The sequence below is a fragment of the Otolemur garnettii genome, unplaced genomic scaffold, assembly GCF_000181295.1.
Source record: "Otolemur garnettii isolate 467f Iridium unplaced genomic scaffold, OtoGar3 scaffold00397, whole genome shotgun sequence".
NCBI lineage: Eukaryota > Metazoa > Chordata > Mammalia > Primates > Galagidae > Otolemur > Otolemur garnettii.
Genome location: NW_003852792.1, coordinates 65,652 through 82,165, shown reverse-complemented (window position 1 = coordinate 82,165; position 16,514 = coordinate 65,652). Strand labels below are relative to the sequence as shown.

Below are 16,514 nucleotides of genomic sequence, written 5' to 3'. Positions count from 1 at the left end.
AATGCAAACCAAAACTACTCTAAGATAACATCTAACTCCAGTAAGAGTAGTCCACATCACTAAATCTCAAAACTTCAGATGCTGGTGTGGATGTAGGGAAGAAGGAACACTTCTGCACTGCTGGTGGGAATGTAAGCTAGTACGTCCCTTTTGGAAGGAAGTTTGGAGAACACTCAGGAATCTGAATCTAGACCTGCCGTTTGATCCTGCAATTCCACTTCTAGGTGTATGTCCTAAGGATCAAAAATCATCTTGAATAAAGATATTTGCACCAGATTGTTCATTTCAGCCCAATTCATAACTGCCAAGTCATGGAATAAGCCCAAGTGCCCATCGACTCATGAATGGATTAATAAATTGTGGTATATGTATACCATGGAATACTATGCAGCATTTTAAAAAATGAAGACTTTATCTCTTTTATGTTTACATAGATGAAGCTGGAAAATATTCTTCTTAGTAAAGTATCTCAGGAATGAAAAAATATATCCGGTGTACTCAGTACTACTGTGAAACCAATTTACAATCACTCACATTGCATATGAAAAATGAAACACAACTATAGCTTAAGATGAAGGAGGGAAAGGGAGGGAGAGGGGAAGGAAGGCGGGTGGGTCAATAGAGGGAAGGTTAGTAGGGGGACCACACCTATGAAGCATATTGCAAGTACAAGTTGGATCTATTGGGTGTAGAGCACAAATGTCTTAATCCTGTAATTGGGTAAATGAGGTGAAGGCTATGTTGATTAGTAGGATGTAAGCACTCCAATTTGTACAAATACCATGTTTCCTTGAAAATAAGACCTACTCAAAAAATAAGCCCTAGTAGGATTTCTATGCATTTGTTAAATATAAGCCCTACCCTGATAATAAGACCTAGTGATGGGTGTGGCTATGAGCGGTAAGGAATACTGGAATACCTTTTATCTGCCACAGCTCCTTTCTCCAAGCTGTTCGCACTTGTGCAGGTGGTTATCACAGTTGGAGGCATCCTATTGTACATGTGCAAACAGCTGGGGAAAGGAGTTCATGCATCACTAGCACCAGCCCCACCAACAAGGTCAGCTCCCCCTGTCAGGTTCCAGAAGAAGATGACTTAACTGTATCTGAATAAATGTAGATTGTTGTATTATACTTAATAAAAATAAGACATCCCCTGAAAATAAGCCCTAGTGTGACTTCTTGAGAAAAAATAAATATAAGACAGAGTCTTATTTTCAGGGAAACATAGTAATTGACACATTGAATCCCACAGTGGTATAAATGTATTTATAATCTATTTACAAATGACTTAATAAAAAGAAAAAAGAAAAACACAAACATGCATAAAAATAGAATAGCTTAATGATTTTGTAAACTTTGCTCACCTCCAGCCACCATCAACCACATGGTGCATTATTTCATATGTATATATCTGGTGCAATTATCTTCTCTCTTATTCTATTTTGAAATAAATTTCACTCATAATATTTTGATAATAATTATTTTAGTTTGTATACGTTACAAATATTTGCATGGGAAGTTTAACCCATTAATATTAAAATGCTAGTTAAAATTATTATTTAATTTTAAACAAATATAGTTGTAAATTTGCAAAAATTATTATTTTTAATTAACATGAGGTTACAAATGATAAGGTTGCAATGTTTGCTTTTGTTAGATACAGTCCCTGTTGTAGTTGTGCCCTTCACTGAGGAGGTATTTCATGTACCCTTACATTGTGCCTGTTAGGTGAGAGCATACCAATCACTCTCTGTCCTCTCTTCTTACCCTTCTTTTCTCCCCCTTTCCCTAAAGTTGAATTTAATTGAGTTTTTCTCTTGGGTGGGTGTGTACTTGTTCATCTACTGGCTTCATGTTAGTATTGAGTACATTGGATACTTGCTTTTCCATTCTTGTGATACTTTTCTAAGTAGAATGTTCTCCAAATCCATGCAGGTTAATACAAAAATATAAAGCCTCCATCTTTTATGGCTGAATAACATTCCATGGCATATATATATATATATCAGAGTTTATAAACCTATCCATGGGTTCATGGGCAGTTGGGGTGATACTGCATCTGGTGAATATAAATTGAGCTGTGATAAACAATCTAGTACAAATGTCATTATAATAAAAATATTTTTTGTTCTCCTGAGAACATACCTAGTAATGGAATTGCAGAATCAAATGGAAGGTCTATTTTGAGTTCTTTGAGGTTTCTCCATACTTCTTGCCAAAGAGGTTGTATTAGTTTACAATCCCAACAACAATGTGAATGTGTTCTCTTCTCTCCACAACCATGCCAGTATCTGCACAAAATTTTGTTTAAATGCTGTTATTTTTTATTATATCATTTATTTACAAAGTCATTTTCTTACAGTTTTGTTTAAGGCTAAGATTTGATTAATACATTTAATGGTATCAAATATTAATATATTCCCTATAATGTCTATAATCTTATAAAAATAACTGATTTAATTTGCTATTTTTAGGGAAAAATTCTCTCAAAAGTATAAATAATGAAATATTTTGCATTTTCCAATTTCACATAAAAATTATACTTTATATTCTGCTTGAGTAACTTATTAAGTTTATTTTATATTTCCTTACTGCATTTCTTTTATTTCAGGATACTATGGGGAGACACACATTTTGGTTACATAGTTGGCTTCTGTATATTTTAAGTCAGAGTTTTAAATGTGCCCTTGACCCAATATACCATGTACCCATCAAGTGTGAATTTACCCAGCCCTCCACTCCCCTCCCACCTACTTGAGTTCTGTTGAGTTTTGCCTCTATATATGTACATAAGTGTTGATCAACTGCTTTAAAATGTATACTAGTTTCAAAGTATTAACTAATTAAAATATTTTTAAAATATTTTTTAAAGTTCTACAGATGAATGGATAACAAAATGTGGTCTACCCATACCATGGAATACATATATTACTGAGACATATAAAGGAATAAAGTACTGATACATACTATGATGTGGATGATTCTTGTATATATTATTCTATGTGAAAAAAGTAACACAAAAATTTAGATATCATAGGATTTATTTGTATGAAATATCCAGAATAGGCAAATACATACAGATAGAAGAGAAAATGTGACTCTCAGATTAGAATATATTAAATATTTATTCATGTCCAAAAATGAAAATTAAGTTTTACAAAAGCAATTAGTGCAGTATTGTTCATAAAAATTAATATTATTAAATATTAGTAACAATGTTGTTAGAAACATATAGATTTCTAAGACATTTTGTTAAATATAAAATTGTAGCCATAACTTGCTTTTTTCTTTCTTTCTTTTTTTCTTTTCTTTTTGACCAGGGCTAGGTTTGAACCCACCACCTCTGGCATATTGGGCAGGTGCCCTGCTCCATTGAGCCACAGGTGTTAGAAAATTGATTCAGAAGGCCCCTCCCCCAAAGCCCCTTTCTGCCCTTAAAGTTACAACTCCTCCCTAGCACAGGGAGTGACCTGCTTACCTCCTCACCCTGTTCCAATTTCCCACTGCACACCCCTAATGGCTCTTTCCACTGGTGGAATAACTCCTTATTGATTATCCCACTAGCCCGTCACCATTCTAAAACTCTCCTATATAAGAATATGCTCCCCCTGCCATCTCTCTCCTCCTTCTGCCTTCCTTCTCTCTCTCTCTCCTGTCTTCCCCTTTGCTCTTTTCTACTCTCTCTCCCTTCTCTTCCTCATTCTCTCCTTCTCTTTCTCTCCTATTTTCTCTCCTCCTTGGTGCTGCTCTGCAGCCTCCCTCCCCCCACCAATAAAGACCTTTCTAAAAGCCTTGGTGGTCTAAGAATTCTCTGCCAGTTGAAGTGCCCCTCTTTCATATGGTGTCAGAAGCGGGATGTAATTAGGAAACGCTCCCAGAGGGTTTAACTCCCGGGAACTCCCTAACCACTTCTCGCACTCCCGACAACTCACCAGCACGTGGGCTTCTGTCCATCCGCCAAGGCGTTCTAACAGCATCCAACATCGGCCTCATTCAAATTTCATAAGTACCCTTTGAGAGAAAGGTTTGTCCCTAAATCATGGACTAGAGTGCTTACATTCCTGGCAGGGCGATTCACCGTTCTCGGAGCTTGAGTTCCCTATTCCCCTTAACCTTGCATGGCTTAGCCCAGGGCTTCCACACCTCGCAGGAAAATTCCTGATATCAGGTCTCAAGCTTCCTTTGGCCCTGTACCAGGAAACTGACCCAGACAGAAGACTCCAGGCACCAGTTAATTAAAGGAAGCAGGTTTATTCGGCCAGGGGTACTCGTAACACCAGCGTGTTTCTCAAAACTGAGCCCCGTGACTCAATACGATGCCTCTCTTTTATCCATTTTTCAGGGTGGCAGTGTACGTGAGGGTCATAAGACAGAGAGTGAGGGTCATAAAATAAAGAATGAGACATGACATCATAGATTACAATCTAGGCCCCGAGTATGTCAGGGGAGAAACACGCAGACAACAGAAACGCCTGCAGCTTGGCTGAGGCCTACACAGGGTGGCCAGGACAGACTCTCTTGAACTGCTTTTTACTTTTCTCACCTCATTCCCCGCTTTGAGACTCAAAACAAGTTGTTATGGAGTCTCATCATCATCATCCCCATCAACCTGTGCCACAGTTCGTTGGTGGTGCATGTAATACGCTCCACTTGGGCCTCTTTGAGACACAGCTGAATTCACTAGGTTCCTCACCATCTGGAGTAATACTGGAACTAGGCATGGGAGGAGAAGGCAAGTACTCAATAATATTAAGACTCCTATTATAAGGGTCTTGAAACCTTCAAAAGCAGAAAACCATCCTCCAAAGATGGATTTTGGATCAAATCCATGCCACACCTGTACTGGCACATGAGCCAATTTGGAAATTTCATTAGCTATATTTTCCACCACTAGACCTTGATCATCTATTTTCAAACAACAGTTGGTCAGATTGAACTTGCCACATACTCCTCCTTCTGCAGCAAGTAAATAGTCTAAAGCCAATCTATTTTGATACACAGCATTTCTTATTTGAGTTTGCTGGTGGGTAAGGAGGATCAAATCTTTGCTGGTCTCATTAGTGATTATTTCTAAGACTGCTTGTAATCGTATGATACGATTTAGCATATAGATAGGGGTTTGGTAGCCCCACACCCATCCTCTGCCCATGTGGCTGGCCCATAGTATTGTATTATTCTTTCTGGGGGCCACTCATCCTCTTTCCATTCCCCTATTTGTAAGTCCCAACGATGACATCAGACTTCTGACCTTGGGGTAGTTATGGGAAGTCTAAACAGTTCTCCTGACTTGATGGGTAGCAGAAAGAAAGAAGGCTTTATAAAACTTATGACACAACTGCCTGTCCATTGGTCTGGTAGTCGGGCATATGCTTTACCTCCACAAATCCAATACATTCCCTGAGAGGCACTCCAGTTTCGTACAAATCCTGGATGCCACCAGGCATCTCTGAGTTCAGAGAAACAGTCTAGGGGATTCAGTTCTGTCCGATTCAGTCCTCACCAGACGGTTATTCCAGTAGTAGCATTGTACAGTCTTTGACTTAGGCAGTGTAGCTGTCCTACCGGCACAGTGAGATTTTTCCTTTCACTTCTTGCTAGACAATATTGCCCGATAATTGGGGCCTTCGGGATCCACACATTGTCCTTCAGATTTCTCCAATATGGAGCAATGTCTGGGTTACGCTCAGTGGGAGTGAGTTCTCTAGCTTCCCATGGCCACCGATCTCCTGTCATAGTTCCTTCACATATAAAGCAAGAAGTTACATTTAGGGACTGTGCCACACTTTCAGCCAACTGAAAGAACAAATTCTTTGTGCTTTTTGGGAGTGGCGGCACAGGCTGTTCTAATTCATCATAGAAGGTATGGTAAACAGCCACCCGACTGGCCTGACGGGAGGCAACCCGCCCGCTGACCCTTAACTGACACATTGGGTCTAGGCTGGTGCCATCTATTTCCAAAGACATGACTAGTCTTTTTGCCCATTTAGGGTCATAGGGATTTCTTATAGTTAGAATCAAGGGGTTGCAAATATCAGTAGTGCAGTTGGCTGGTGCTTCCTCCTTTTCTAGTATGAATTCTTTCTGGCTATTACCTTTAGTACTCCAGGTGCCTTCTATTACACATGGCAGGTATGCACATTCAGCACATGGATAGTCTATAGAACACAGATACTTCTGGTTTCTCCTATAAGACCTCTCCCAGTCAAGTGATCCACACGACATTCCATGCTTGCTATGAGCAAGTTTGAGCGTGTGGCATGCATCAAATTTAAGAGATACCTGGGTTGGACTTCTATAGCCTTGAGCACTTGTTACTAGAAGTCCTCTCTCAGCTTTCCAGCCCCCTGATTCTGTTTTGACAGTAAACTCATAATAATTGGGTGGCTCTGAGGGATTGTAGCAAACATGAGGTTGCCTATCTCCAGGGTCACATATCTTATATTCAGTGGTATTATATAAACAAGTCCCTTGCTGAGTTTCTGTGCATTCATAATAACTATAGAACAATAGAACAGTTGTTACTTTCTGGCCTATTTTGGTTACTTTATGAATATATTGATTACAATTTTCTACATTAGCATCCTGAACATTTGCATAAACTAAAGTCTACTTAGCTCTCATGAGTTCACAAAAAGACAGTCCCACGATGAAGTAGATCCTCATGCTTCAGCCATGCGTGGACCAGTCAGCTCCCAGGATGTGACTGGAACAGGGCTTGCCATTCTCTGCAACACCAGCTTGAGGGGGTTGTCAGGATCCGAGATAGCTTTTCAAGGTCCAGGAGTTGTTGAGGTGTGAAGTCCACTCTGTGGGGAATCAGGGTCAGCTGCAGCTGTCATGTCTTGCTCGGTTTGGCTCTTTTTGGGCAGGGGCAGGTTCTCCTCCAGTTCCTCAGCAGGCTTCACTCTGCTGTAATGGATCCAAGCAGGAATTTCTGCTACTCTCACGGCTGTAGGTGTGGTCAGGATAAAGCTGTAAGGGCCTTTCCACCTTGCCCTCAGGGGAGACACACTCCAGTCTTTGACCCACACTGCAGTTCCTGGAGAGAAAGAGTGGACAGGGGAAAACAAACTAACAGGACACCTCTCATTCACCCATTTTGACACTGCCTCTGCCAGCTTACCCAGTGCCTACAACTGCTTCCCTAATTCTACCTCGCCCAATTCCCGGGGAGATCCTGGCAAGCTCCATAGTAAGGGTGATGGTCTGTGATATAAGACCTCATATGGTGAAAATCCTGTCCTCTTAGTAGGAGTACACTTAATCTTAATCTTAAATAACACCAAGGGCAGGGCACTTACCCACTGTAAGTTTGTCTCCTGGCATACTTTCCCTAAACTGGTTTTGATAGTTATATTCATGGGTTCCATCTTCCCTGAGCTTTGTGGACGATAGACTGCGTGGAGTTTCCAGGTGATGCCAAGGATGTTGGCCGTCTTCTGGACCAATTCGGAGATGAATGCTGGCCCATTGTCTGACCCAATACACAGCGAGAGCCCAAACCATGGTATAATGTCTCTTAAGAGTGCCAGGGTGACTTCTTGCGCCTTCTCGGTGCGGGTAGGATATGCTTCTACCCATCCGGAGTAGGTGCACACCGTCACCAGCAAATACTTGTTCCCTTTACATCTGGGCATTTCAGTGAAGTTTACCTGAAAGTCCTCGAAGGGCGTTGCTCCCTATGACTGGATTCCTGGGGGTACCGTCAGTCCTTGGTGGGCATTGAACTGGCTGCAGGTAACACATCGCTGACTGACAGTTTTGGCCAGGGCTGCCAGGTGAGAGATGTAGAAGTACTGACCCAGCAGCTTCACCAGGGACTCCTGTCCCAGATGGATGCTCTCGTGCATCACCATTACCACTGTGGCTCCTAGAAGCTGGGGGAGTGCTACTCGTCCATCAGGCATCTTTATCCATCCTCCCTCCACGTCCTGGCTTCCCTCCGCTGCCAACCATTCCTTCTTTTCCCAAGAGTAGATGGGGTGAGTTCTGGAACCCATGGGATGAGGGGAGCCACTTGTGATGCCTGGTATGGCTGGGAGGCAGCCCTCTTGGCCTCAGTATCAGCTCTGGTGTTCCCCTTAGTGGTGATGGAAGCATCCCTTTGATGTCCACGACAATGCATTACTGCCACTTTCTGGGGTTTCCATACTGCCTCTAGCAACTGAAGTATCTCTTGCTGATATTTAACGTCCTTTCTTCCAGAGTTTAGAAGTCCCTTCTCCTTGTATAATTCCCCATGCACTTGGAGAGTCAGAAAGACATATTTAGAGTCAGTGTAAATATTTACACTCTTTCCTTGGCTTAGCTCTAGGGCTTGGGTCAAGGCAATTAACTCAGCCTTCTGAGCTGAAGTCCCTTGGGGTAGGGGCTTAGCTTCTACAGTCTCTGTTAAGGTGACCACTGCATACCCGGCCCACTGCTCACCTCGTGCTGTCACATAACTGCTTCCATCAACATACAAGTCCCAGTCTGCATCTGTCCAAGGCTGGTCGTGCAAGTCAGCTCTGCTAGAGTACACATTGTCTATAATTTCTACACAGTCATGCTCAGTCTCTCTTCCACTGGCTGGAAGGAGCGTGGCTGGGTTCAGGGTGTTGCATACTTCCACTGTTACGCATGGATTGCCACACATCAAGCTTTGGTACTTAGTTAGTCTTGCATTAGAAAGCCAGAAATGTCCCTTTGTGTTCATCATAGTGACCACAGAGTGGGGTACTTTTACCTTGAGATCCTGCCCTAGAGTTATCTTATCAGCTTCTTGCACAAGGAGAGCGGTAGCGGCTAGAGCCCATAAGCAGTGTGGCCATCCTTTTGCCACTCCATCTAGCTGTTTAGAGAGATAGGCTACAGGCCTTGGCCAGGACCCAACCAACTGGGTTAACACACCCACAGCTGTCTTATCTCTTTCTGAGACATACAGAGTGAAGGGTTTGGCCAGGTCTGGAAGTCCCAGTGCTGGTACAGTCATTAGCCTCATTTTTAACTGAGAGAAGGCCTGTTCTTGCTCTTTTCCCCACTCTAAAGGCTTTCTTTCCTCTCCTTTAGTTGCCTCATACAAGGGCTTAGCCACGACGGCAAAGTTGGGGATCCAGAGATGACAGAAACCAACTGCGCCTAGGAATTCTCGAACTTGCCTCCGGCTTGTGGGGGTGGAGAGGCGGCTAATGACCTGCCACCTCTCCATGCCTAGATTCCTTTCCCCCTGCTGGATAATAAATCCTAGAAAGCATACCTGCCTCTGGCAAATCTGGGCCTTTCGTTTAGACACTTTGTAGCCACATACCTCTAGATGTCGCAATAGGCAGTCTGTGACTTGGGCACTGCCCTCCAGGGTAGGGTGTCCCAGGAGATCATCGACATACTGAAGCAACACGCACCCTAGTTCCTTGGCTGGGAACTTCTGGAGATCACGAGCCAGTGCTTCCCTAAAAATCGTGGGGGAGTTTTTGAACCCCTGTGGTAGTCTGGTCCACATATACTGGATTGCAGCTCCTGTGTCCGGCCTCTCCCACTGGAAGGCAAACAGCTTCTGGCTCTCCAGAGCCAGTCTTATACTGAAAAAGGCATCCTTTAAGTCAAGGCAAGTAAACCATTTAACTTCCACTGGTAGTACACTCAGTAGAGTGTATGGGTTTGGCACTGAGGGATGAAGTGTCACAGTTGCCTGATTAGTAAGCCTCAAATCCTGTACCAGCCTATAGTTCTTTGTGCCAGGCTTTTGCACAGGGAACAAGGGAGTGTTCCAGGGAGATTGGCATCATATGATTATGCCAAACTGCTCAAGTCTCTGGAGGTGCACCTGGATTCCTTCAAGGGCTTCCCTGGGCACTCAGTACTGTCCTTGTCTCACTGGCCTTGCTCCTGGATTTACCTCTATTATTACCGTTGGCTGGTTTACTGCAAGCCCTGGGGGGTTGTCTTCCACCCAGACCTGTGGCCACTGCTGGGCCAGTTCAGTCCTCAATCCTTCCCCTGGTTGAGTGATATACAACCTCCACTCCTCCTCCTGAGGCATAGTTAGGGCTAATACCAGACCTGGTTTGGACAACTGTAGCTGCATAGTTCCTTGATCAGAGAAAGAGATTGTGGCTCTTAATTTTCCTAGGAGGTCCCTACCCAGGAGAGGCAAGGGGCAATCAGGCATGTAGAGAAACTGATGAGTTACCTTGTGGCCTCCTATGGAACACTTCTGAGGGAGACAAAAGGCTTGTTCGGTAGTAGCTCTGGTCGCTCCTACAATGTCAATTTTGTGGTCTGAAAGGGGGGCTACTGGCTGGGTGACCACCAAGTGTTCAGCCCCAGTATCAATTAGAAAGTCAATATCCTTGCCCCCAATCTTTACTTGGACCATGGACTCCCCGGGGGCGGCTGAGTCTGGTCCCCTTCAGTCTAGCAGGGCCTCTCCCACCAAGTTATAGAGGGCTCCCTGCTCTTCTGGTTCTGTGGCCTCTCTCCCAAGTTTCTCCATACATTGCCTCTGGGGACACACATTCTTCCAATGCTCTGTTTTTCGGCAAATTGCACACTGATCCCTTCGCAAGGGGGGGCCTTTTACCCTAGGTCCCCTACTCCCTCGCACTTCTTTACCCTGTCCTCTTTGAAAGGAAGGGATTCCTCCCCCCTTGCCTTTCAGAGCTGCAGCTATGAGATTGACCCTTCACTTCATGCTCCTGTCCTCTTCCTTACGGCTTACTGCTTCCCGATTCACAAAAAACTTTTGTGCTATTTCGAGGAGTTGCGAGGTGTTCATACCTGCAAACCCCTCCTGCTTCTGCAGTTTTTGCCATATATCCTTAGCGCTTTGGCTAACTAGGGCCATATTAACCATCCTCTGATTCTCAGGGTTCTCAGGGTCAAAAGGATTGTACATCCGAAATGCTTCACATAACTTTTCATAGAACTGGCCTGGGCTCTCAGTCTTTCCTTGGAGGATCTCATTTACTCGAGCCAAATTGGTAGATTTCTGTGTCCCCTTCCTCAGCCCCTGTAGCAATGCCTCTCAGTATCGGACTAGGCATGCCCTGTCCTCTGCCACATCTGGGTCCCACTGGGGGTCCTCTCCAGGGAACTGAATCCAGACATACTCCTGAGGGTTTTGGAACCCGTCTGGGGCATTCTCCCCTAACCAGTTAGAGGTGGCCTGAATTACACAGCGTCTCTCATCTGTGTTAAAGAGAGTCATGAGCAGCTGGTGACAATCTGCCCAAGTAGCGTTGTGAGTCTGTAAAATGATCTGCATCAAATCAACCAGAGCCTGAGGCTTCTCTGTGTAGGATGGAGTATGATGCTTCCAATTTAGTAAGTCTGTGGTCGTAAACAGCTGATATACCATTACTCTCCATTCAACCATGTGCCCGTCCTCATCCACTCCTGTGTCTAGTTTCCCTGAGGGGCATCTGGACCCCCAGTTTAGGCCTTAGTCAAGTTGCTAAGGGAGGTGGACTTTCTGGGACCTTTCCTTTCTTTCCTCGAAGGGTACCTGGCTGGGCTGGTTGTGACTCAGTCTGCTTTTGAGGAGGAATTGGTTCCTCAGTTGCGGTAGCACCCCCAGTTTCTCTGTATGGGGGTGGTGAAACTTCATCTAGGGGGTCCTCCTGTACCGGATCTTCCAGTATCTTTGGCACCACTGCTCTAGGTCAGGTGGAAAGCACTCTCCCCTCCTGTCTCTGTGCTAATAGCACTGTCACGATCTGCTGTCTCAACCAAGGCGGTGGGTTCACTACTAGTTGTAGCCAGGAATTTATGTATGGAAACTGCTTATAGTGACCCCCCTTCCCAATAACTCTGTGCCATACCTCAAACACTAGAAATCTCTCTAAACTTCTCTCTGATGGCCATCCAATCCCAAAGGAGGGCCATTCCTGCTCACAAAGGCTCTTTAGCTTTCTTGGTGACATAGTTACCCCATAGTCACCTACAAAACCCTTCTTAAAGTTTTTCAACATAGTACCTAATGGGGTGGGCTTCTCTTGCTTGTTCCCCATTTTTGCTCAAGGTCTCCCTCCCAAGACACACGTTCACACCACACTCTCACACACACCTTCCACTGGTGGGCAAATTAATGCCAGAGGGTGATCAGACTCCCTCTTCCACTAAAATGTAGTGGGCCTCAAACAGTTCCTACCTTCACACATTCTCACCACACTCTTACACACACTTTCCAGTTGCTGGCAAATTAATGCCCAGGGGTTGATCAGACTCCCTCTTCCACGAAAAATGTAGTGGGCCTTAAAAGGATCCTACCTTACTCTGGATGTCCTGGTGCCACCTGTTGCCGGTTCCTCTCTGTTGCTCAGCCTCCACAGTGACCCTCCGCAGGGACCTCACCAGGTCAGCCTCAAGGAAATGGTTCCTCTGGGAGAATTTGTCCCAGGAGTGCTCTGAGGACTGCGTCACCAAACCAACTGGAGTTCCCCCACCAGGGTGATCCACAGGATGGGCAGACCCTCACCCAAAGAATCTGGCTGCCCAGTTTTTCCACCAACCCTCACTTCCTGGTCAGGGAACCAAGAAATGTAGCAGGAAACTGAGGCAGACAGAAGACTCCAGGCACCAGTTGATTAGAGGAAGTGGGTTTATTCACCAGGGATACTCGGAACACCAGCATGTTTCCCAAAACGGAGCCCCCCGACTCAATCCCATGCCTCTCTTTTATCCATTTTTCAGGGTGGCAGTGCATGTGAGGGTCATAAGACAGAGAGTGAGGGTCATAAAATAAAAAATGAGACATAAGAGTTCGATCGGTAGTGGACCAGAGAGCAGACCCCAGAGAGCCCTGAGCAGCCCCACCACCGCCGCCAGCCTAGTTACCATCACACATCGGGAGGAGCTGTAGCTGCCGCAGCCAGCCCCAGTCACCATCACCGCAACCATGAGCAGCAAGGCCGAGACCCAACAGCCACCCGCTGCCCCCCCCCTGCCCTCAGCACTGCAGACACCAAGCCCGGCACTATGGGCAGCAGCGCAGGGAGCGGTGGCCTGGGTGGCCTCACATCAGCGGCGCCTGCCGGCGGGGACAAGAAGGTCATCGCAATGAAGGTTTTGGTAACAGTAAAATGGTTCAATGTAAGAAACGGATATGGTTTCATCAACAGGAATGACACCAAGGAAGATGTATTTGTACACCAGACTGCCATAAAGAAGAATAATCCAGGGAAGTACCTTCACAGTGTAGGAGATGGAGAGACTGTGGAGTTTGATGTTGTTGAAGGAGAAAAGGGTGCAGAGGCAGCAAATGTTACAGGCCCTGGTGGAATTCCAGTTCAAGGCAGTAAATATGCAGCAGACCATAACCATTATAGGCGCTATCCACGTCTCAGGGGTCCTCCACCCAATTACCAGCAGAATTACCAGAATAGTGAGAGTGGGGAAAAGAACGAGGGATTGGAGAGTGCTCCTGAAGGCCAGGCCCAACAACCCCGGCCCTACTGCAGGCGAAGGTTCCCACCTTACTACATGAGGAGACTCTATGGGCTTCGACCACAGTATTCCAACCCTCCTGTGCAGGGAGAAGTGATGGAGGGTGCTGACAACCAGGATGCAGGAGAACAAGGTAGACCAGTAAGACAGAATATGTATCGGGGTTATAGACCACAATTCCGCAGGGGCCCTCCTCACCAAAGACAGCCCAGAGAGGACAGCAATGAAGAGGATAAAGAGAATCAAGGAGATGAGACCCAAGGTCAGCAGCCGCCTCAACGTCGGTACCGTCGCAACTTCAATTACCAACGTAGACGCCCAGAAAACCCTAAACCACAAGATGGCAAAGAGACAAAAGCAGCCGATCTACCAGCTGAGAATTCGTCTGCTCCCGAGGCTGAGCAGGGCGGGGCTGAGTAAATGCCGGCTGACCATCTCTACCATCATCTGGTTTAGTCATCCAACAAGAAGAAATGAATATGAAATTCCAGCAATAAGAAATGAACAAAAGATTGGAGCTGAAGACCTTAAGTGCTTGCTTTTTGCCCGTTGACCAGATAACTAGAACTATCTGCATTATCTATGCAGCATGGGGTTTTTATTATTTTTACCTAAAGAAGTCTTTTTTGGTAATAACAAACGTGTTTTTTAAAAAAGCCTGGTTTTTCATACGCCTTTGAAGGTTTTTAAATTGTTTCATATCTGGTCAAGTTGAGATTTTTAAGAACTTCGTTTTTAATTTGTAATAAAAGTTTACAACTTGATTTTTTCCAAAAAGTCAACAAACTGCAAGCACCTGTTAATAAAGGTCTTAAATAATTTAAAAAAAAATGAGACATAACATCATAGATTACAATCTAGGCCCCGAGTATGTCAGGGGAGAAACACGCAGACAACAGAAACGTCTGCAGCTTGGCTGAGGCCTACACAGGGTGGCCAGGACAGACTCTCTTGAACTGCTTTTTACTTTTCTCACCTCAGCCCCATGGGTCTGACACTACTTAGGCATAGTGATAGCTATGCACTAGGTAGTTGTCCTTGTTCACTCGGCCAGCCACAAAGGAACAGAGACATCTGGCCTTTGTCCTGGTCCTCGCATGTTTACCCTTTATTTCCACAACGAATTGCCATGAGTACAAGCCATTCTGTCCCTCCTAACTCCCCCTCGGGGTACTTATCACACCACCTGGTAAAATTAAACTTAAACTCTCTACCCAGGTTTGGCCACTTTACAAGCTAAACAACGAAAGTATCTAACCAAGCTGTAGTTCATTTAATTTTTCTTCAATTCGAAACTTATATAACTATTGTGAGCACCTTGGCAAATGGAGCAAGGTCCCCTATGTTCAAAACTTCTCATATCTTAAAACCAAACTTAGTTTGTGTTCGAGTAACTCCAAAATCCTATAATGAAAAATTTTTTCTGCTTTCTATCTCCCTAAATAAAGCTTATTCAACCCAATCAATAACCTCCTTCTGTGTAGGTATGCAACCACCAATCCTGAAAACAAAGACCCCTCCCTCTCCACCACCATATTTCAACTCCTCCCCCAAATGCTCAATTACCTCCACCCTCTGTTCTTTCTACTTCCCTGTCAACCAATCTAAGCTCATCTCCTAACTCCTCCCCTCCAACTGGCCCTCAGAATTCTTTCTTTGGAATTCTTTTCAACTTTCCCTTACGGTGCTTGTTACTATCAGTCTTGTGCTGGTATTTAATCTTTTTTTTATTTCTCTTTTTTTTTCTTTTTTTTTTATTAAATGATAGCTGTATACATTAATGCAAACATGGGGTACAGTGACACCTGTGGCTCAAAAGGTATTTAATCTTAAATGGAGTTTACCACCTGGTTTAGATTACATTCCCAGGCATCCCAGCTCCAGGAGGACCCGAACCCGATGCACTGGAGTATGCTGCTGGCCTCACATCATCCACAGACAGGGCCTCAGTCAGAGGAACTTAAACCCCACCATGGGCAACGCCGAGGTAGGGAGTGGAGGTGGGGTGAGTCTTCCAAGTGCTGCATTTCCAGTGCCCCACCACAGAACTTAATCCAACGTTACTACTTCAAAAAAAAAAAAAAAAAACACTTCCAAACGTCTTTATGCCTTTCTTCCTCCAACTCCTCCTACAATACCACTATATAAACTAAATTCCTTTACTTCTAATCCTCCTCATTTTATTCAAAAATTTCAATTTATTACTATATCAAATCAACTTTCCTAACATAATATTTTTATTTTTTATTATTTTACCTAACACCTTAACAAATGCAAATAAGTATGGGAGAAGGTGAAAGAGGCAGCAGATCAATTTCATATATCAAACAATAAACATCCTACAGACATTACAATCCCTAACTCCCAGGCAAATTAAAATTATAATAATAATACTGGGAGAAAAGGTAAAAATATTTTTATTGCCTATATTCTTTACAGACTTAAAACTTCTGCTAAAAGGCTATAAATCACAATAAATTACAGGAAGTCATACAAAATCTAAAAATCCTTCAACTTTCCTCCAACACCTTACCAAGGCTTTTATTAAGTATACTAACTTAAATCCTAAAACCATAAGTGGGAAAAGCATTCTTATAACTTATTTCTTTAACCAAAATTACCCTGATATTAAAGTTAAAACACTTGGAGTACGGACCTCTAACAACCCAGGCCATGATCTTAAACACAGCCTTTAAAACTTACACAGGATGAGATGATATATATATTTTTTTTATTAAATGATAGCTCTATACATTAATGCAAACAGGGGGTACAGTGTAGTGTTTTCATATACATTTTGAAATACTTTCATCAAGCTGGTTCACATAAATTTCATGTCATTTGCATAGTCATTGTGTCAAAACATTTACATTCTATTTCTAGAAAAGTTCACTTGTACCCTTGTTAGACAGAAATATAGTTGATCTTTCCAGTTAACCTCCCACCACCCAGTCACTCTTCTTCCTTCCCCTTCCCCACCCCTCCCCATATTCTTGGGCTAGAACTAAGTTGTTTCCTTCATTTGAGAAGTATATATTAGTTTCATAGAAGGGCTGTGTACATTGGATACTTTTTCTTCCATTCCTGTGA

At 43.9% G+C, this 16,514-nt stretch overlaps 1 pseudogene across 1 annotated transcript; it reads left to right on the top strand.

The window, feature by feature from the left end:
• Positions 1-12,861: 12,861 nt before the first annotated feature.
• On the top strand, positions 12,862-14,245 carry LOC100949219 (annotated as a pseudogene). The gene has a single exon (XR_155052.3). The product of XR_155052.3 is annotated as a nuclease-sensitive element-binding protein 1 pseudogene (transcript).
• Positions 14,246-16,514: the final 2,269 nt, after the last annotated feature.